We start from the raw sequence: 24,144 nt of genomic DNA on the forward strand, positions 1-24,144 counted from the left end.
ACATTGAAAAGGGTTTCAAACATGAACCAAGTCTTAATGGTGCTCACATAGAGACTCTCTGTTCAGCTAAAATTGTTTGTTTGTTTAGAGTCATAGCAAGTCTCCAAAACCATTAAGTATTGGAGGTCCAACAGTTTAGTTACACGTAAGATAAGATAAGATAAAAACTTTATTAGTGCCACAGTGGGGAAATTCACAGTGTTGCAGCAGCAAAGGGATAGCAGGGCACTCAGTACAAAAAAAAACAGACAAATTAACAGTTTAAAGTATACAATATATAATATAGACAATTATCAATAAGAAACTCTGGAAAAAATATTTACAAATAATTGCACAATAGGTACATAAGTGAGTTTAATCAGTATAATAAATATGTTGGAATTTAACAACACAATTAAGTAAAGCAAAAGAAAAAGCATTTTGTTGGTTGACCATAATGCAGTCATGATGGTTTTACATACGTTATTGGCTGCTTTAAATGATTTAATTCTATGTAACACAACATCCGACAAGTAAATCTGACAAATCCTTTATATAATCTGTCTATCTATACACTGCAAAAAAATTTTTTTTGACTTAGTAAATAGAGTGAAGATTTTTAAAGTACTTTATACAAGATTATTCTAGTACAGTCTTGCTACTTAAGAATTTCACATATAATTTAGTGTGTTACTTGGTGTTTCTTTGTAACTATTTGTCATCAAATATATTAGTAAATTTTATTGTAAATACCAAGTAAAATTAACTATGTTTTTTATTTCTTGGATTGAAGCAAAGAAAAAACTGAAAACTTCTAGTAAATATTAATATATGTTCCACACATGCGCATTGCATGGCAAGTCCGGACATGTACGAGCTGCTGAGATTTTTTAATCTTCTCAAGTCTTCTCAAAGTTTTTCGGTTGTTGAGGACATACTTTGGCCAAAGGGGACTGTTTTATGGTAAGTTGTCATTTTTTAAGAAATTATATTACTGTGCCAGTTAATATTATAAATATAAAAAAAAAGTCGTTTAACTTTCTACACTATTGACTCCAAATTAGCATCTGTTAGCATGACAGAATTAATGTTATGTAATTATATTAATCGGGATAACTTGTTCCGTTTAATGCACGAGGGCTTAAAATGTTGGTTCTAAAATAGTTTTTTTGTCTCATGATTATGAAAGCCCATTTTGCTACTTAAAAATAAATCTGTATGAGGCTGTGTAGTCCCGGGTCTTTCAAATACAAATGTGCATTATTAGGCGACCTGTGAGTAAACCTTGAGAAAGTAAAATTGAATTATAATTTGTAACATAACATTCTGAGGTCTACATAACCTTTATAATTACTAACTTATGTTATTTTTTTATCTTTGTCTTAGGTGAACGATGAGTTCAGGAGGAGAACTACACCTGGAGCGAGGGTTTCTCTTGCACTTTTATTTGCATCTATTTTGATTTTTTACTGCAAGTTTTCAGAAAAATGTTTGAAAGATTGATATCATTTATTTTGTCCTTACACTGTGACACTTTTATAGTTTGTTTTTCATTTACAGTTTTTACTTTTGTTTAGTGAGTAAGACTTTAGAAAACATGCTGTTGCTGTTTGAAAGACATTTTGTCCACTAAACTGTAAGTGAAAATGCATTTCCATTAATTGAGCAAAACAAATAAAAAAAAGTTTGACAAAAATGTTGTCTGTCTGTTTTAGTGGCTTTTGTATATGGTAATCATTGTTGATGAATGGAATAATGTAAAATTATTGAGCATTTTATAATATAGCATTTTAATAATATATATAATATAGCATTTTATAAGCCACGTTTTAATGCTTTTATTGCTGCAATGTTTAAGTAAAATCTACTATGATACAGCTATTAAAATATACTTGAAGCAGTGTGTAGCAAAGTAACATTTACTGAAGAATTTCTAGTAAAATCCACATAAAATTGTCAGTAACTTTTACTTGAATATATGGTCTGTTAAATTTACTAGCAGTTTGTACATGGAAAAACTTTCCTAAGTTTTTTTAAGTAAATCTTACTCCACATTTTTTGCAGTGTAGATATAAAATTCTATTATTCTCTCTTACCTGTGAAGAACAGAAAGATGAAAAGTTGCTGCTCCATCAGCGATGATCCTGTTACTGATGTTACTAACGAATCTTAGAATTAAAATTTTAAGTTGTGTCCAAAACGAGGTGCGTCTAAAAGGTGAGGTTAGAGTAAAAGATCTTCAAGCCTTGCTGTGCTTCCTTCAGAACGACGATTCACCAAAACACAAAAGATCCAGATGCCGTTCAGTCTAAACTCCTGTAATCTGAGCTGCTGTTTGACTTCTTTCAGCCCTCATGGAGTTCTTATGCAAAACATCTATTTCCATACAGCTCACACCGCATAAAACACCCAAATTGTTTTGTGTTTTTGTACACAGCTGGTTGTCTCTGTTGTATGGACACAGCAGAGTTAGAAAAAAGGGGGTATCCAGTGGCAGGTTCCCATTGAGCCACCATGATGAAATTTTGATGCTTATAATCTCATCTGAGTTTGAGATGGGGGTGAATGGAAGACAGCCTTCAGAATGCCTTCCGGCCACTATGAATAACAAGTGATGTCCTTCGGGCTTAAGAATGTCTTCCAGCAATTCAGAGGTTCTTCTGAAGGCTCTGTGGCATTATGTGTTTGTGTATCTGGACGATCTTGATTTACAGTCGGGCGCGTGACAAACACGTAGCTCATGTTAGGCTGCTTTCTGAGGAACCATCCCTACATTAAGCTTGAGAAGTCTGTGTTCTACGTCACCTCGGTTATCTTTCTTGTCTTTGTCGTCTGCAGAGGCAACTTGCAAATGGATCCAGCTAGAACCAAGGCCATCATTGAGTAGCATCATCCTACTTCACTTAAGCTAGTGGGAGTGGGAGTGGGAGAACTCGTGTGGATGAGATTTTATTACTTGATTACTCAGATCAATAAATAGAAGCAGCCATGTTGTAGACCTACAGATACGGTGAACATTCAACATCAAACATCTCCTTAAGATCTGCTGAATTTCCTACAGCTTTACAGATTAAGAGTTCTTTCTCTCCTCAGGACATTAATGACTACAGAAGTATTTGTCCCTGCCTGTGTTTTTCTATTTTGCATATTCAGCACTAACAGGACCTGTGTAGAAAAGCTCCACCCTTAGGAGAAACAACTGCAACCAGGAGGATTGTTGGACTCTCTGTTTTTGTAAAGATTTGCTTTTATTTGGCCACATGAAAAACAGATCTATACATGAACTGTTCATTTAAAGTTCCAGCCTCATCTTAATGGTGTTCACGTAGAGACTCTCTGTCTTGTTTGGTGTTTATTTGTTTAGCTATTATTTTGTTGTTCTGCCTCGCTTTATTAACCTGCACTTGGATTCCCCTCTGAGGTTGCGGGGTTTCATCCTGTGATTCCCAAATTATAACCTTTAGGGTAATGAGTCCTTAAAGTTCCACAGTGAAAACACCATATCACATCAAATCAGAAGAGCAAACACTGTGCAAGCTCAACCAGGACTATGCCCTCAGTCATGGGCAACGTCGGTGGATACCCTGCTGTGATAGTGTAACATCAAGTCTCTCCTTTCACACCAAACAAAGACCTCAAAATCTGTTCCAAAAGCAGCGAGTATCGGAGGTCCAGCAGTTCAGTTACACGTACATGAGTGAGTTTGATCAGTTGATTAAATATGTTGGAATTATCATCACAATTAGTTAATGCAAGAAAAGCATTTTGTTGGTTTAAGTTGGCCAGATGAGTTAGCTGGTCACAGAGCCATTAATAAAAACCAAACTAATGCAGTCATGTTGGTTTTAGGTTAGTGTTTAGGTCAGAGTTTTCAAAATATGATTTAATTCCATTTGACATTAAATAAATGGATTACACAAATCCATATATATATACAGTGTATCACAAAAGTGAGTACACCCCTCACATTTCTGCAGATATTTAAGTATATCTTTTCATGGGACAACACTGACAAAATGACACTTTGACACAATGAAAAGTAGTCTGTGTGCAGCTTATATAACAGTGTAAATTTATTCTTCCCTCAAAATAACTCAATATACAGCCATTAATGTCTAAACCACCGGCAACAAAAGTGAGTACACCCCTAAGAGACTACACCCCTAAATGTCCAAATTGAGCACTGCTTGTCATTTTCCCTCCAAAATGTCATGTGATTTGTTAGTGTTACTAGGTCTCAGGTGTGCATAGGGAGCAGGTGTGTTCAATTTAGTAGTACAGCTCTCACACTCTCTCATACTGGTCACTAAAAGTTCCAACATGGCACCTCATGGCAAAGAACTCTCTGAGGATCTTAAAAGACGAATTGTTGCGCTACATGAAGATGGCCAAGGCTACAAGAAGATTGCCAACACCCTGAAACTGAGCTGCAGCACAGTGGCCAAGATCATCCAGCGTTTTAAAAGAGCAGGGTCCACTCAGAACAGACCTCGCGTTGGTCGTCCAAAGAAGCTGAGTGCACGTGCTCAGCGTCACATCCAACTGCTGTCTTTGAAAGATAGGCGCAGGAGTGCTGTCAGCATTGCTGCAGAGATTGAAAAGGTGGGGGGTCAGCCTGTCAGTGCTCAGACCATACGCCGCACACTACATCAAATTGGTCTGCATGGCTGTCACCCCAGAAGGAAGCCTCTTCTGAAGTCTCTACACAAGAAAGCCCGCAAACAGTTTGCTGAAGACATGTCAACAAAGGACATGGATTACTGGAACCATGTCCTATGGTCTGATGAGACCAAGATCAATTTGTTTGGTTCAGACGGTCTCAAGCATGTGTGGCGGCAATCAGGTGAGGTGTACAAAGATAAGTGTGTCATGCCTACAGTCAAGCATGGTGGTGGGAATGCCATGGTCTGGGGCTGCATGAGTGCAGCAGGTGTTGGGGAGTTACATTTCATTGAGGGACACATGAACTCCAATATGTACTGTGAAATACTGAAGCAGAGCATGATCCCCTCCCTCCGGAAACTGGGTCGCAGGGCAGTGTTCCAGCATGATAATGACCCCAAACACGCCTCTAAGACGACCACTGCTTTATTGAAGAGGCTGAGGGTAAAGGTGATGGACTGGCCAAGCATGTCTCCAGACCTAAACCCAATAGAACATCTTTGGGGCATCCTCAAGCGGAAGGTGGAGGAGCGCAAAGTCTCGAATATCCGCCAGCTCCGTGATGTCGTCATGGAGGAGTGGAAAAGCATTGCAGTGGCAACCTGTGAAGCTCTGGTAAACTCCATGTCCAGGAGAGTTAAGGCAGTTCTGGGAAATAATGGTGGCTACACAAAATATTGACACTTCAGGAACTTTCACTAAGGGGTGTACTCACTTTTGTTGCCGGTGGTTTTGACATTAATGGCTGTATATTGAGTTATTTTGAGGGAAGAATAAATTTACACTGTTATATAAGCTGCACACAGACTACTTTTCATTGTGTCAAAGTGTCATTTTGTCAGTGTTGTCCCATGAAAAGATATACTTAAATATCTGCAGAAATGTGAGGGGTGTACTCACTTTTGTGATACACTGTGTATATATATATATATATATATATACATATACAGTGTATCACAAAAGTGAGTACACCCCTCACATTTCTGCAAATATTTCATTATATCTTTTCATGGGACAACACTATAGACATGAAACTTGGATATAACTTAGAGTAGTCAGTGTACAGCTTGTATAGCAGTGTAGATTTACTGTCTTCTGAAAATAACTCAACACACAGCCATTAATGTCTAAATAGCTGCAACATAAGTGAGTACACCCCACAGTGAACATGTCCAAATTGTGCCCAAATGTGTCGTTGTCCCTCCCTGGTGTCATGTGTCAAGGTCCCAGGTGTAAATGGGGAGCAGGGCTGTTAAATTTGGTGTTTTGGGTACAATTCTCTCATACTGGCCACTGGATATTCAACATGGCACCTCATGGCAAAGAACTCTCTGAGGATGTGAGAAATAGAATTGTTGCTCTCCACAAAGATGGCCTGGGCTATAAGAAGATTGCTAACACCCTGAAACTGAGCTACAGCATGGTGGCCAAGGTCATACAGCGGTTTTCCAGGACAGGTTCCACTCGGAACAGGCTTCGCCAGGGTCGACCAAAGAAGTTGAGTCCACGTGTTCGGCGTCATATCCAGAGGTTGGCTTTAAAAAATAGACACATGAGTGCTGCCAGCATTGCTGCAGAGGTTGAAGACGTGGGAGGTCAGCCTGTCAGTGCTCAGACCATACGCCGCACACTGCATCAACTCGGTCTGCATGGTTGTCATCCCAGAAGGAAGCTGACGCACAAGAAAGCCCGCAAACAGTTTGCTGAAGACAAGCAGTCCAAGAACATGGATAACTGGAATGCCCTGTGGTCTGACGAGACCAAGATAAACTTGTTTGGCTCAGATGGTGTCCAGCATGTGTGGCGGCGCCCTGGTGAGAAGTACCAAGACAACTGTATCTTGCCTACAGTCAAGCATGGTGGTGGTAGCATCATGGTCTTGGGCTGCATGAGTGTTGCTGGCATTGGGGAGCTGCAGTTCATTGAATTCCAACATGTACTGTGACATTCTGAAACAGAGCATGATCCCCTCCCTTCGAAAACTGGGCCTCATGGCAGTTTTCCAACAGGATAACGACCCCAAACACAACCTACAAGATGACAACTGCCTTGCTGAGGAAGCTGAAGGTAAAGGTGATGGACTAAACCCAATTGAGCACCTGTGGCGCATCCTCAAGTGGAAGGTGGAGGAGTTCAAGGTGTCTAACATCCACCAGCTCCGTGATGTCATCATGGAGGAGTGGAAGAGGATTCCAGTAGCAACCTGTGCAGCTCTGGTGAATTCCATGCCCAGGAGGGTTAAGGCAGTGCTGGATAATAATGGTGGTCACACAAAATATTGACACTTTGGGCACAATTTGGACATGTTCACTGTGGGGTGTACTCACTTATGTTGCCAGCCATTTAGACTTTAATGGCTGTGTGTTGAGTTATTTTCAGAAGACAGTAAATCTACACTGCTATACAAGTTGTACACTGACTACTCTAAGTTATATCCAAGTTTTATTTCTATAGTGTAGTCCCATGAAAAGATATAATAAAATATTTGCAGAAATGTGAGGGGTGTACTCACTTTTGTGATACACTGTATGATCTATCTATAGATCTAAAATTCTATTATTCTCTCTTACCTGTGAAGAACAGAACGATGAAAAGTTGCTGCTCCATCAGTGATGGTCCTCGTTACTGATGTTACAAATGAATCTTAGAATTAAAAATTTTTCCTCATCAAATCTGATCAGTTTAAAGATCTAAAAGATGAAGTTTGAGTAAATAAATGAAAGATCTTCAAGCCTTGCTGTGCTTCCTTCAGAACGACCAGCCAGACCAAGAGCTACAACTCAAGACAATCCAGACAGTGTGAGTTGGAAAGGGTCTGAACTGTAATCTCAGCTGCTGTTTGACTTCTTACAGCCCTTATGTAGTTTTTATGCAAAACGTTTATTTCCATACAGCTCACACTGCATAAACACCCAAATTGTTTGGATTTCTTAAAAGCAAAGAATGGAAATAAGAAAAGACGCTTATATTATTATATGTCTCACACACAACTGTGATTATTTATTTAAAATGATCCATAAAGCTTCTATAGTACCTTTCATTTTGTTTTTATCAATCTTTTATTCTGGTGGGTGCCAATCCATCCCAGGGCTTCAGCCATCTCCCACTTCCCAGGTAAAACCAATCAAGTGTCCTTCATGTTCCTAAATACATGACAGACCCCAATCTGGCAGTTTCAGGGCAAACGTTTAAAGCCAAACTGGCGTGTAAGGGTCCCTGCCAGTGCAGACGGTCGCCAGCAGGGGGCCTGGGCGGCGCAGGGGAAGAGCTGGTGGATCGGAGCGTCAGAACTCCAATCCCCAGAATCCCCAGCGGCAATCAGCGCCAACCAGGCTCAGCTGTGCGGCGGTGCATATAAACCCGGTGTCAGACAGCAGCCAGCGTCGCACCGTTGATTTAGTGCGAATGGTAAAGGTGGGTTTATGTAGAAAACAAAAGAACAGAAAAGGAAGGAAAATCACTGAGCAGAAAAGTAAAGAAAGATTGCTGAGAATAAGAGTTTCTCCACGGCAGCGTGGGGGATGATTTGAATTGTGTTTCGTCTTTGTTTTGAGAACTTTCCTTTGTTTGAGCACGTGTTGTTGGCATCTGTTTTGTTTGTCCTTTCCCACTTTTATTTTCTCACCGTCTTTTGTAGCAGTTTCTCTACTCATTTTTACATCTTGCTCAGTGGCGCACCGGTAAGTCACTGAGCTATATATCTTATACACATACACATACACTACATTGCCAAAAGTATTCACTCACCCATCCAAATCATTACATTCAGGTGTTCCAATCACTTCCATGGCCACAGGTGTATAAAACCGAGCACCTCGGCATGCAGACTGCTTCTACACACATTAGTGAAAGAACGGGTCGCTCTCAGGAGCTCAGTGAATTCCAGCGTGGTACCGTGATGCCACCTGTGCAACAAGTCCAGTGGTGAAATTTCCTCACTACTAAATATTCCACAGTCGACTGTCAGTGCTGTTATAACAAAGTCGAAGAGATTGGGAACGACAGCAACTCATCCACCAAGTGCTACCACATAAAAAAGGGCCAGCTTTAGCCTAGTGGTTAAGGTACTGGACCAGTGATCAGAAAGTCGCTGGTTCAAGCCCCACCAATGCCAGGTTGCTGCTGTTGGGCCCTTGAGCAAGGCACTTAACCCTTAATTGTTCAGACTGTAGACTCTAACTGTAATGTAAGTCGCTTTGGATAAAGGCGTCTGCTAAATGCTGAAGATGTAAATGTAAATGTAAAATGACAGGGAGGGTCAGCGGATGCTGAGGAACATAGTGCACAGAGGTCACCAACTTTCTGCAGAGTCGATCACTACAGACCTCCAAACTTCATGTGGCCTTCAGATGAGCTGAAGAACAGTGTGTAGAGCTTCATGGAGTGGGTTTCCATGGCCGAGCAGCTGCATCCAAGCCTCACATCACCAAGCGAATGGGGTAAAGCATGCCGCCACTGGACTCTAGAGCAGTAGAGACGTGTTCTTTGGAGATCCGATGGACGAGTCTGGGTTTGGCGGTTGCCAGGAGAACGGTACCTGTCTGACTGTATTGTGCCGAGTGTAATGTGTGGTGGAGGGGGGATTATGGTGTGGGGGTGTTTTTCAGGAGTCGGGCTCGGCCCCTTAGTTCCAGTGAAAGGAACTCTTAATGCTTCAGCACACCAAGAGATTTTGGACAATTTCATGCTCCCAACTTTGTGGGAACAGTTTGGGGATGGCCCCTTCCTGTTCCAACATGACTGTGCACCAGTGCACAAAGCACAAGCTCCATAAAGACGTGGATGAGCCAGTTTGGTGTGGAAGAACTCGACCAGCCTGCACAGAGTCCTGACCTCAACCTGATAGATAGATAGAACACCTTTGGGATGAATTAGAGAGGAGACTGTGAGCCAGGCCTTCTCATCCAACATCAGTGTCTGACCTCACAAATGCACTTCTGGAAGAATGGTCAAAAATTCCCATAAACACACTCCTAAACCTTGTGGAAAGCCTCCCCAGAAGAGTTGAAGCTGTTATACAGTGAGGTCAAAGAGTATTGAGTCAGCCACTGATTGTGCAGGTTCTCCTACTTAGAAAGATGAGAGAGGTCTGTAATTTTCATCATAGCTACACTTCAACTATGAGAGACAAAATGAGAAAAAAAATCCAGGAAATCACATTGTAGGATTTTTAAAGAATTTATTTGTAAATTATGGTGGAAAATAAGTATTTGGTCAATAACAAAAGTTCAACTCAATACTTTGTAACATAACTTTTGTTGGCAATGACAGAGGTGAAACGTTTCCTGTAAGTCTTCACCAGGTCTGCACACACTGTAGCTGGTATTTTGGCCCATTCCTCCATGCAGATCTCCTCTAGAGCAGTGATGTTTTGGGGCTGTCGCTGGGAAACACAGACTCCACAAATGTTCTATGGGGTTGAGGTCTGGAGACTGGCTAGGCCACTCCAGGACCTTGAGATGCTTTTTACGGAGCCACTCCTTCGTTGCCCGGGCGCTGTGTTTGGGATCATCGTCATGCTGGAAGACCCAGCCACGTTCCATCTTCAATGCTCTCACTGATGGAAGGAGGTTTTGGCTTAAAATCTCACGATACATGGCCCCGTTCATTCTTCCCTTAACACGGATCCGTCGTCCTGTCCCCTCTGCAGAAAAACAGCCCCAAAGCATGATGTTTCCACCCCCATGCTTCACAGTAGGTATGGTGTTCTTGGGTTCTTCTTCTTCCTCCAAACACCACGAGTTGAGTTTTTACCAAAAAGTTCCATTTTGGTTTCATCTGACCACATGATATTCTCCCAATCCTCTTCTGGATCATCCATATGCTCTCTGGCAAACTTCAGACGGGCCTGGACATGTACTGGCTTAAGCAAGGGGACACGCCCGGCACTGCAGGATTTGAGTCCCTCTCGGCGTAGTGTGTTACTGATGGTAGCCTTTGTTACTTTGGTCCCAGCTCTCTGCAGGTCATTCATCAGGTCCCTCCGTGTAGTTCTGGGATTTTTGCTCACCGTTCTCATGATCGTTTTGACCCCACAGGATGAGATCTTGACCCTCAATGGTCTTGTATGTCTTCCATTTTCTTACAATTGCTCCCACAGTTGATTTATTCACACCAACCTGCTTGCCTATTGTAGATTCACTCTTCCCAGCCTGGTGCAGGTCTACAATTTTCTTCCTGGTGTCCTTCAACAGCTCTTTGGTCTTGGTCATGGTTGAGTTTGGAGTCTGACTGTTTGAGGCTGTGGACAGGTGTCTTTTATACAGATAACGAGGTCAAACAGGTGCCATTAATACAGGTAAAGAGTGGAGGACAGAAGAGCTTCTTAAAGAAGAAGTTACAGGTCTGTGAGAGCCAGAAATCTTGCTTGTTTGTTATTGACCAAATACTTATTTTCCACCATAATTTACAAATAAATTCTTTAAAAATCCTACAATGTGATTTCCTGGATTTTTTTTTCTCATTTTGTCTCTCATAGTTGAAGTGTAGCTATGATGAAAATTACAGACCTCTCTCATCTTACTAAGTAGGAGAACTTGCACAATCAGTGGCTGACTCAATACTTTTTGGCCCCACTGTAGCTGCAAAGGGAGGCGACATCATATTAAACTCTGTGGATTAAGAATGGGAGTCACTCAGGTTCATATGTGTGTGTGAGGGCAGACAAGCAAATACTTTTGCCAATATAGTGTATAATATAGTGTATATACTGTACATATATAGTGTATAATATAGTGTACATATATCTATATTCTTATACAGGTTAGTACTTTATATGCTTTATTTCTATCATAATTATACATAAATACATACACACTCACCCTCTCCCGGTACCATGGTGGTTAATGCCACCCCTCTAACCAAAAAGCTGTACCATTTACGCCGGCTTACACTCCCGATCACTGAGCACAATGGCATCATGAGCCACTCGGTAGCCTGAGCAAAAGTCATTTCTATTCTCCGTGTTAGTGAAATTCTACAGGCTTTAGGTTTCTGAAGTGAGATCCTGACATGATCATGAGAACAAAAAGATCCCAAAGCTCAATTATTCCACGTTCACTTTATTCTGAGCATTTTTCACACATCAAGAGAGTAAATAAGGTTAAGAACCACATCTTTACATCCTACACTGCAAATCTAAGGAGAAAATAAAACAGCACAGAAGCTCCTGCAGAATATGGAATAACATTAGAACATCATGTAGGGTGCATGCTCACTGTGTAATGATATTATTCTTGATCAGATGAATCTACTGTATAATGAAAATAAATCTTTGTCCATAATAAAAATCTCCTCCTCATCCACTAATGTTTCCTAAACTCTCATTCCTGAAGCTCTATAGCAGCTCCTGAGGAGTGTTATCAGTCTGCTAGTGGAACTTGATGGTGGATCTCCAGTTCACAAAGGTTAGGATAGTGTAGTTAAGGGAGTGTAGTTAGTGATAGTGTTTTGAGGGGTAGAGTTGTTAATGTAGTGTAGTTAATGTACTGTAGTTAATGTAGTGTAGTTAATGTACTGTAGTTAATGTAGTGTAGTTAAGGTAGTGTAGTTAAGGTAGTGTAGTTAAGGGAGTGTAGTAAAGGGAGTGTAGTTAATGTAGTGTAGTTAAGGGAGTGTAGTTAATGTAGTGTAGTTAATGTACTGTAGTTAATGTAGTGTAGTTAAGGTAGTGTAGTTAATGTAGTGTAGTAAAGGGAGTGTAGTTAATGTAGTGTAGTAAAGGGAGTGTAGTTAATGTAGTGTAGTTAATGTAGTGTAGTTAATGTAGTGTAGTTAAGGTAGTGTAGTTAAGGGAGTGTAGTTAAGGGAGTGTAGTTAGCAGTATTGTAGTTAGGGGTAATGTAGTTAAGGGAGTGTAGTAAAGGTAGTGTAGTTAAGGGAGTGTAGTAAAGGTAGTGTAGTTAAGGGAGTGTAGTAAAGGTAGTGTAGTTAGAGGTAGTGTAGTTAGGTGAGTGCTTTCAGGGGTATCTTGCGGATCTCCACTCCATTTGGTTGCTTCCTCCACTTCAGCTTGATGTTCCTCACCCCATACTTCAGAAGAAGCTGCTGGATCTGAAGAACAGAACATGATTTTATTAGTAAATATTAATCCAGACCAAAACCTTTAACCACCAGGACCAGGAGAAGAGCCATAGAGTTTCAGAGGGCCGAGAAATAGAAATCCAGTAAAAGACCAATCACATCGTTTTTTTAAGTGAGCATGTTTTTTTATCACTTTATGACAAGTTCCGCCCGCTGTGCCAAATGCAATACAATCAGTAATGCTGAACCAGGTGGGCGTGACTGTGTGTGATGAGTTTCTTCCTGTGAGCTCTCAGGTTTTGCTGGACTGTTTCTCTCAGACTCACAACAGCAAATGACACTGAGAGCACAAGAACCCTGGAAAAGATCAGACCCACCTTCTCCAAGATCGCTGCCTTCACTGCAGGATCGTTCACATCCTGATCAGACTGAACCTTCATCCTGATGATCTGCTGCTGTCCAGTGATAACTGCATGCAGAAATGATCATGAAGCTCCAGCGTTATTAGTCTGAAATGAATCTGAAGTAAATCAGAGACTGAACAGAACTTTACTCACTTCTGTAACAGAAGAACGGTTTAATGTCTGAACATTGAGCATCTGCAGCCTGACCGTTACTTATATACCCACAGTTTTCATTATACAGGTTATTGTCAGGTTGTCCCGGATACCACCGAATGATGGACACGTTGGTCTGGTCTGACCACATCCAGGAGCTCCTGTGCAAACCAATCCAAGTGTATCCTGATATCATTGATTTTACAACTGAAAGTTCAAATGGATTTGCTGTGCTGGCAAGATCCACATGATTCACTCTGCAGGTAAACTGAGCATCGTGCCACGTCTTTTTTATGGAGTAGTAAATGTACCTGCTGTTACCAGTGAGCCTGTCTAACAATTACACAAGACATGAACCTTCAGTTAGTTTTCTTTTATAAACAGCAGGTTATGGTGTTCATTTACTTTTAACCAAATGCCAACATAAACAAAGTGGTACTTACCATCAAAGCACACAAAGGGAAATAAATATGTCCACACTCCATCCGACCAAATTGATGAAGACATTGCTACACACTCTCCACGTCCGCCGTCATTGCTAGGTTCTCCTGAACCCCAACTTGTCCAGCTTGCTGGTATGTTTCCATAGGACCAGCGCCATTCATGATACATCTTGTAGAGTCCAATTCAGGCAGTACTAGCAGTCAACTGTTGTTTCTGAGCTACATTATAAAGTTCTAGCTGTTCTGCTTCATTGTCGAAGGTCGCCAAGTCAGTGTGGTTTGTTCGACAGTAAGCCTGAGCATCACTCCATGTTTTCCCCTGATTTACCCCGTAGTACTTACGAGGAACCGACAGGACGAGTGGAAAAACTGCTGTGGATGAGATTTTGTTACTTGATTACTCAGCTCAATAAACAGAAGCAGTCGGGTTTAATCCCTGTTGAAGACGGTGAACATTCATGGACTCGCCGGAGTTTATAGTGGGCACAGTTCTGCAACTGGCTTCAATAGCCTGTATCTTACTGCCTGGTATCTGCGAAACTATCAAACATCTCCTTAAGATCTGAATTTCCTACAGCTTTACAGACCGAGAGTTCTTTAGTTCTAATGACTACAGAAGTATTTGTCCCTGCCTGTGTTTTTCTATTTTGCATATATTTAGCACAGGTGTGCTGTGTAGAAAAGCTCCACCCTTAGGAGAACCAACTGCAACCAAACACGTCAGAAAACACGTCATTCTTTCACGGCTTCATGGAGGATCGTTGGACTCTTGTTTTGTAAAATCTACTTTTATTCGGCCGCATTAAAAAGGGTTTCACACATGAACTGTTCATTTAAAGTCCCAGCCGAAGCATCGTAATGGTGTTCACGTAGAGACTATCTGTCTTGTTCTGTGTTTATCTTGCGATGTTCATTTGTTTAGCTACAAAGAATTGCTTGTTTGTTTAGAGTCGTATCAAGTCTCTCCTTTCACACCAAACAAAGACCTCAATTCCAGTTACATGTACATAAATGAGTTGAATCAGTATAATTAATATGGAGGAATTAATCAATAATTAAAATATTATTTTAAATAATTAAAAGGAATTTGTTGGTTTATGTTGGTTAGCTAGTCATAATTCAGTCATGTCGATTTTACATGATTTCGTTGCTGGCATCTTAAGAATATGATTTAATTCTAACACAACTAATATGTAACACAACTCAGTTAAAGGGAAATTTTTGACATTAAGTAAATCCAACAAATTATTTTTTAATCTATCTATAGATCTAAAATTCTATTATTCGGTCTTACCTGTGAAGAACAGGATGATGAAAAGTTGCTGCTCCATCAGCGATGAATTAAAATTTCTTCCTTATCAAATCTAATCAGTTTAAAGATGAAGTGCGTCTAAAAGGTGAAGTTTGAGTAAATGAACCAGAGAGCGTCACAACGGCATGTACGAATCTGAACTCCTGCAATCTGAGCTGTTGTTTGACTTCTTTCAGCCCTCATACAGTTCTTATGCAAAACATCTATTTCCATAAAGCCCACACGGCATAAACACACATAAAATGTTTGGATTTCTTAAAAGCAGAAAGTGAAAGAATGAAAAGACAAGTGTCTTTATCTACAACAACTTAAAAGCTCATTTTGTTTTTATCAGCTGCTTCATCCTGGTGGGTGCCAATCCATCCCAGGGCTTCGGCCATCTCCCACTTCCCAGGTAAAGCCAATCGAGTCTGTGTAAAAGTCTGACCAGACATATTCAGAAAGGTCAGAGCCACAAATAGAATATATTTAAATAAAACTCTCACGTCTCATTGCTGTATGATGCTGCAGTTGGATTAAATCCTCACGACCGTGAATCATATTTAAATTCTTGTGATGTCATAACGTTGGGTCTTTGAGATCAGACACACATTCGATTTTCCCACGACAAAAGAGCCAAGATCAACAAACGGCGACCATAAAAGAATCTGTTCGAGTTATGAGGCAGGTTTATTTATATATCAGCTTTCATACAGAGTGGAAATTCAAAGTGCTTTACATCAGATAAATATACAAACATTAAAATATTCCTGAGATCTAGAACCTCAGAAAGGCTTCTTACAAATAATGTTACAATTAAAACAACATGAAATTAAACCCAGAGAGATAAAATGCTTTACATAAAGAATAAAAAGATTATTAGTCTTTATTATTTATTATTATCATTAGTCTGCTTGTGGAACTTGGTGGTGGATCTCCATTTCACAAAGGTTAGGATAGTGTATTTAAGGGTAGTGTAGTTAGGAGTAGTGTACTTAGGAGTAGTGTAGTTAAGGGAGTGTAGTTAGGACTAGTTTTAGTTAGGGATAGTGTAGTTAGAGGTATTGTGGTTAAGGTAGTGTAGTTAAGGTAGTGTAGTTAGTGCTAGTTTAGTTAGGGATAGTGTAGATAGTGGTAGTGTAGGTAAGGTAGTGTACTTAAGGGGAGTGTAGTAAAGGTAGTGTAGTTAAGGTAGTGTTTTCGGGGGTATCTTGCGGATCTCCACTCCATCTGGTTGCTTCCTCCACTTCAGCTTGATCTTCTCCACCCCATACTTCAGAAGAAGCTGCTGGATCTGAAGAACAGAACATGATTTTATTAGTAAATATGAATCCAGACCAAAACCTTTAACCAGCAAGATCAGCAGAAGGTGAAGACTGAAGAGTAGGAGACCAGGACTGAAAGACCAAGACTCTGCTGTCAGTAGAAAGAACGTCGTGCTGTGATTGGTGGTCCAGGTGTAGATTTTTAAAGGGCCGAGAAATAGCAATCCAGTAAAAGACCAATCATATCATTGCTCTAAAACAGGGGTATTCAACTAAAATTTAAAGAGGTCCAGTTAGAAAAAAATTCTTGAAGCAAAGATCCGGAATATATATATATATATATATATATATATATATATATATATATATATATATATATATATATATATATATATATATATATATATATATATATATATATATATATATATATATATATATATATATATATATATAATAAATTATTTGTAAATATTTTTTTTAGAGTTTTTTCAGTTTTTCTGACTTTATCATTATACATTGTACTTTTTATTGTCTATTTTTTGTACTGAGTGCTTTACTATACCTTCGCTGCTGCAACACTGTGAATTTCCCCACTGTGGGACTAATAAAGGATTATCTTATACATATATATATATATATATATATATATATATATATATATATATATATATATATATATATAGCATTTCGAAGATGCTTTTGTCCAAAGTTACTTACACAATGAGCAATTGAGGGTTAGGGGCCTTGCTCAGGGACCCAACAGTGGCAACTTGGTGGTGGTGGGGCTTGAACCGGCAACCATCTGTTTACTAGTCCAGTACCTTAACCACTGAGCTATCACTGCTATATATAATATATATATATATATATATATACATATATATATGTTATAATATATATAAGTAGCTGTATCAACATCTGCATGTAATCAATAACTGACTGTCAAATCACATGTCTGTTTATTTATTAGGATTTTAACGTCACGTTTTACACTTTGGTTACATTTATGACAGGAACGGTAGTTACTCATTACACAAGACTCATCGGGTCACAAGGTTATATCGAAAACAATCATGGACAATTTAGTGTCTCCAATTCACCTCACTTGCACGTCTCTGGACTGTGGGAGGAAACCGGAGCAGCGAAGGAAACCCACACAGACACGGGGAGAACATGCAAACTCCACACAGAGAGGACCCGGACCGCTCCACCTTATCAAACTTTTCGCTTATTAAATTAAGAGAAAATAAATTGTGCTCCAGTGGGAAGTAAGAACAGAAATCAGTCTCTCCATCACGGATTAAATGCTGTATTTTCGCTGCACACGTTTCTTTTTTGGAGAGCGCTATTTGTCTCCTGTCTCACTCGTCTTTTTCTCAACTTTCTCCGGCACAGTCGTCTGTATCTCTCCATTCGTTTTTTCTACGTTCGCTATCTTTCTTTTTCTTTCCACCATCTTTTCACATGTAACTCGCCTCTAACTCGCTCACCTGTCTGCACTGTAGAGTCGCTGTGTTTACCGGCAGGAATGCACAGACTTGATTGGCTGAGTGGTGTCACGTGATTGGTCTGTGCGTTTTTCTCAACCGCTACCGTAAAGACTACAGAAGCTGCGCCGGTTAAAATAGAAGCGCTCCGTCAGGTTTCAAATCATAACTTTTTGTTTTGGCTGTAGGTCCGGGTCCGTATGGGACAGCTTCTGGGTCCGGACCCGGACCGCGGTCCGCCTGTTAGTGACCTCTGCTCTAAAAGAACGAGCTTTCTTATCACTGACTTCAGGACAAGTTCCGCCCACTGTGCCAATTTTCCTCCTTCATTCAAATTTCACCTCTACTGCTGCAGACCTAGGAGGGGTCATGACCAACCCCCCCCCCCCCCCCCCCCCCCCCCCCTACACGTGAGCATTACTAACATGGACAAGAGTTTATTCACATGTTAATAGAACCCTGGTAAAGATCAGAACCACCTTCACCAAGATTGCTGCCTTCACTGCAGGATCGTTCACGTCCTGATCCGACTGAACCTTCATCCTGATGATCTGCTGCTGTAGAAATGATCATGAAGCTCCAGCGTTATTAGTCTGAAATGAATCTGAAGTAAATCTGAGACTGAACAGAACTTTACTCACTTCTGTAACAAAAGAACGATCTTTTATCAGAACAGAGAGCATCTCCAGCCTGACCATTTAATATAAATCCACAGTCTTCATTATACAGGGCATTGTCAGGTTGTAACGACAACCACCGAATGATAGATGGGATGGTCTGGTCTGACCACAACCAAGAGCTCCTGTGCAAACCGATCCAAGTGTCACCCTGATATTTTTGACTGAACAGGCGACAGTCCAAACGAATTTAATGCCCTTGCAAGATCCAAATTAATCTGTTTGCAGGTCACCAGTGAACCTTCAGTTAGTTTTTTTTTTATAAACAGCAGGTTATGGCGTCTATTTTCTGTTAACCAAATGCCAACATACATAATGTGGTAATTACCATTAAAGCACATAAAGGGTAATGCAATTGTGCATTTTCTGTCCATCCAACCCTGTGAACGACAGTAAGTAAGTCTGAGCTGCACTCCACGTTTTCGACTGATTTATCAGGTAGTACTTACGAGGAACCGACAGGACGAGTGGGAGAACTCCTGTGGATGAGATTTTTTTTACTTCATTACTCAGAACAAAAAACAGAATCAGTAGTGTTTAATCATGTGTTTAACTACCTTGTAGACCTACAGATACAGTGAACATTCATGGACTCGCCAGAGTTTTTAGTGGGCACAGTTCTGGACACCACACCGAGGTTACTGGTTTGTGTACAATATGATTTCCCTATATAAGTCCATATAAACATACTGATTTGTGCCAGAGTTAGTAGAAACAACTGCAATCAAACGCTTCAGATAAAACGTCAGTCCTTCACTGCTCACTGTGGGGGACTCATACACTTTGCTTTTATTCAACCACATTAAAATGGTTTCAGTTAAGCTGTAAAATATTGTTAGCTGATAAGTGGAAACCGTTATCAAAGAATGGAGGTTCCAAAGTCCAACTCACAAGTGTAAAAACAGTGATGTGACTAGAGTAATATAAAAGGAGGACCACAGTTCTGTTCATTGTTCTTCAGCTTACAGGAACCCACAATTGTGTTTTAATAAATCTGCTTCAGTCCAGTCCGTGGGTACCATTTGACTTCTTTTGCATTCGCCCAGCGTAAACAATTTCTTAGGAATCAGCAGAAATTTTTTAAGAAAAAATTTTTTGTTGGTTTATGTTGGTCAGATGAGTTACCTAGGTCACAGAGCTGTTAATAAAAACCAAGCTAATGCAGTCATGTTGGTTTTAGGTTAGTGTTTGGCATATACAGTATATATACTGTATATTCAATAAATGATTCTATTTTAAAAATTCCAAACATGAATATTGTCCTATTACATGACACACCTAAACAATGGCTTGATAGATTGGGACAGTACTTACACAGCAATGTGGATAGATAGTTTAGATAATCTAAAATTCTGTTATTCTGTCTTACACCTGTGAGAAACAGAATGATGAAAAGTTGCTGCTCCATCAGCGATGATCCCGTTACTGATGTTACTAACGAACCTCAGAATTAAAATTTAAATGTGTGTCAAAAACGAAGTGCATCTAAAAGGTGAAGTTTGAGTAAATGAACAACAGATCTTCAAGCCTTGCTGTGCTTCCTTCAGAACAACCAACCACACCAAGAGCTCCAACACAAAACAATCCAGTCAGTGTGAGTTGGAAAAAGTCTGAACTCCTGCAATCTGAGCTGCTGTTTGAGTTCTTACAACCCTCATGGAGTTCTTATGCAAAACATCTATTTCCATAAAGCCCGCACTGCATGAACACCCAAATTGTATGAAAATGACTTCTGTAAAGTAGAGAATGGAAAAAAGAAAAGACGCTTGTTTTTTACTTAAATTATTGATTTTTTTATTTGAAACTTTTTTTGTTTTCATTAACGACTTTATCCTGGTCAGTGCCAATCCATCCCAGGACTTCGGCTATCCCTCACCGCCCAGGTATAGCCAATCGTGTCTGTTTAGAAGTACTGTTGAGATTCGAACCCGGAGGCCATAGGCTAGCATAACAGACCACTGTGCCAGCTGACTAAGAAATGGGGAAACATAAATATGTGAACATGTGTTTATGTGGTTGGTTTTATGTTGGCTCCAAGTCATTGCTGTTTTCCACCCATGTACTCCATCTTCCTAATTTCATGACAGACCCCAATCTGGCAGGTTCAGGGCAAATATGTAACGGCAAACTGGCGGTTAATGCCACCCCTCCAACCAAAAAGCTGTACCATTTACGCCGGCTTACACTCCCGACCACTGATCACAATGGCATCATGAGCCACTCGGTAGCCTGAGGAAAATTCATTTCCATTTTCTGTGTTAGTACAATTCTACAAGCTTTAGGGTTCTGAAGTGAGAACTGTTAGAGTTCCTGACACAATCATGAGAACAAAAAGATCACAAAGCTCAATTATTCCATGTCTACTTTATTCAGAGCATTTTTCACACATCAATCCATAATAATTATAATAATAAGATAGATTTATAAAGCACCCTTCTTATACACAATGTCACTTCACCCCGACACACACTTAAGATGGAGGAGGAGGAAAGAAGTACTGAGAGAAATTGCAGGTTTTAGTGGTTTTTAAGATAAAATAAAATAAGATAAACCTTTATTAGTCCCACAGTGGGGAAATTTTAGTGAGTTTTTGAAGAAGAAATTGAAAAGCAGAGGCTCAGACTGTGCGGTAATGAGTTCTATAGCTTGGTGCCATAATGCTGAATGATCTGAATTTTGGAACAGACAAAAGACCATCAGAAGACCCAAGTCAGAGGTTTTCAACATGTTTTCTCAACCTCTTAGACCCCCCTTGGACCCTTTTGACAGGGGGTATGATATTCTTACGCAGTGAGGATCACACATGGTAATGTCTTTTTACATGATGAAGGTAAATATCAGGGTATTTTCTGATTTGGGATGATGTTGTGGGTTTAGTTCTGGTAAGTCTTGTAGTCTCCATACGTCGACCTTTGCACTAGAGGTGGGCGAATCAAATATTGTCTATTTTTAAGCACCCACCATAGACTACGGGTAGTTTAAAATAGACTTATAACATCACTAGAGATCCTGTATGCCAAAAGCTTGTCAATTTGTTCATCCCATCATGTGATTATTCTTTACTCTTCTCAGTTAAATGCAATGGACCCCCCTCTGGGCTCTGGGCCATGGCCACCATGTTGAGGACCATTGACCTATAGTAGTAGACCATTGACCTGGAGTAGTAAATGGAGAGTAGGGGTCCCCAACAGTGAAAGACTAACTGGCTACGATAAATAAATTAAATTAAATAAAAAACTTAAAATCTCAAATATATTTCATCTTGGTCATGACCAAGATGGTTAGAGAAAGTCTTCTGTACCATACGGTATAAAATTCCTACACTATGAAGTCAACTTGTTTTTCTACTCGTTGTTCATGTCACAGGGCTAAAATGATTTATGGAAAAAAAAAGGAGCATGTCTTCAATACACTCTTTTCTTTGATCTTGATAAACACCACCCTACTTGGTTGCTCCTTCCATTTCACCGTGATGTCCATCCCGAGTTCCTTCAGTTTCTGCTGGATCTGTAGAAAGACGCAGAATAAGAAACAGATTGTTTTAACCGGTGTGAAAATGGTAGAGATGTTAATAGCTTGATAAAGATTGAGGTTCCTGCTGCTGGAATGAGGAGAAACTCAAGGTTGTGAGTTAAACCTTCTAGAGAATCAGACCTACCTTTTCCAAGACGGCTGCCTTCACCACAGGAATGTTTACATCCTGACTGGACCGAACCTTCATCCTGATATACTGCCTCTTGAGCTCAACTGCAGATTATAAAGACCTGATTAAAAATAATTTCACGATGCAGAATTGAGGTTGCAGAAGTCAAGACATCTAAGGACAGCTTTGATTCACCTGATTGACAAAAGAAGCTCCTTGAGGTTGGGCAGCGTCCATCACTGACCACCGTTTTGCATCAAAACACAGAACTCGGTTTGCCAGTAATTATTAGGTTCACCAGACTCCCACCTAATGCTGGTGAACGGGGTGTGGTCCGACCACTTCCAGGAGTCTCTGAACAGGCCGATCCAGGTATCCACGGAGGTCAAAGTGATCTTCCCCTGTATAGCTGAGATCTCTGTGTCGTCTCTGGCGCTAGCCAGGTCGGTGTGGTACTGCCTGCAGTAGCTTTGAGCTTCACTCCACGTCTTGTAACCCAAGTAGTAGACGTACCTGTCGGTGCCAGAGTTCCTGTCTGAGAGAGTTAAATGAGACACGATAGACATTTTTGGAATAACGTTTGTTTATTCCATGACCTGACACAATTTTCCAGTCTACCGATACTACCCTCCACTGCTGACTGAGGAAAGCCACCCCGAAACACGCCCCCTCCAACACGTGAGCAGTACCGACTGCATATTTTCACCTGCACAAGGCGAGTTCACATGCGGATCAGCTTTGTGCACGGAGAGCCACACCCTGATTAATGCACTCTGTGCAGGCAGCATCAATCAACAACCAGCTGAGGTCGAAATTGCATCAGTTACGAGGAACCCTGGTCAGAAATCCTCCCTGTATGAACAACCAATCGTTGTTCATGTAGGCACCTAGCCAGCCGGATGGCAGAGCTGAGATTCAAAACCATGTGCTGAGATTCAAAACCAAGTTTTTACTCACATTTACTCGTAGTTTAGTTTATAGTCTATGGATCGAGTTGTCCCGGTGGACTGTGGAAAGCTTCAGCCAAAAGCTTCAGCTTCTCAAGTTGCTCTGACCCCTAGGATCAAGGCTGCCCACCTCGAATATAGGCAAAGGAGCAGAGCTTGGGGGTTAATAAAGGTCATAGAAACTTGTGGTGATCAGGGATGTTGGGTTGCTGTCGTTCTGCCTCTCTTGTCCAATCACTCAGGTTTGATGACGGTGGGGGAGGTGGGCGCTGATGTCCTGTGAAAGCCTTCATGACCTTGTTACCTGCTCGCTCTCCCTTTTAGTTATGCTGTAATAATTAGTGGACGGAGTCTAAAGCTACTCTGTAAAACTGATATTTTACTCAATTCGCATTTTACATTTTTAACTACATTTTCTGTTCTTTTACCCCGAGGTGGTTCTGATGGGAACATGTTTACCCACCCGAGGTTAAATCCTGCAAGTCGAGAATGCCGTGCCAACAACGCTGCTCCTGCTAGATGTGATGGTGTCCTGGCAAGTGTCAAGAGTTCACTGAGGACTTTATCACAGACCGGACCAAATAATGATGAACGATGATTATTTTTGCTAGTTATAACTTTGAGTTTAGTTTAATTTAGTTTGCCCTAAGCCCTAATTGAGTCTGGACTAAACTTTGAAGGCACCCTGTGGGTAGTTATTGGTTTTTCCAAGGTGAGACTACACAGAGTTAGCACATTCTAGGCTAGGACATCTTTGCAAGGTTGACAGTTTGAAACCTTGCTCAACAACATGTGTTATTTATCCTGATTTCTCTGAGTAGTTTGCATGTATATTTTCAGAATGATGAATCAAAAATGTGTATTAGCAGAGCTTTTTTTAGCTTATTAGCTCGAATTATAGTTAATACACTTTATACTAATGTTCCACAGGAGCTCTAATTATTAGATTTGATGGTGCTACCCAAGTTCATTAAATGGTTGGGATTTAAGCTGTGAATCGTCTCTTTGGTGGTTGTACCCTTCCACATACTCCAAATCATCGAATATCATATTACATAAGGATTGTTACTCTGGATGTAAGTGTTTGTGTGCACACACGAAAAGGACTCTATATAGATTCTATACAGCAAAAGTATGTGGACACCCCCATATTTATTCAGTTCAGGTG

This window comes from Trichomycterus rosablanca, chromosome 14, assembly GCF_030014385.1.
Source record: "Trichomycterus rosablanca isolate fTriRos1 chromosome 14, fTriRos1.hap1, whole genome shotgun sequence".
Classification (NCBI taxonomy): domain Eukaryota; kingdom Metazoa; phylum Chordata; class Actinopteri; order Siluriformes; family Trichomycteridae; genus Trichomycterus; species Trichomycterus rosablanca.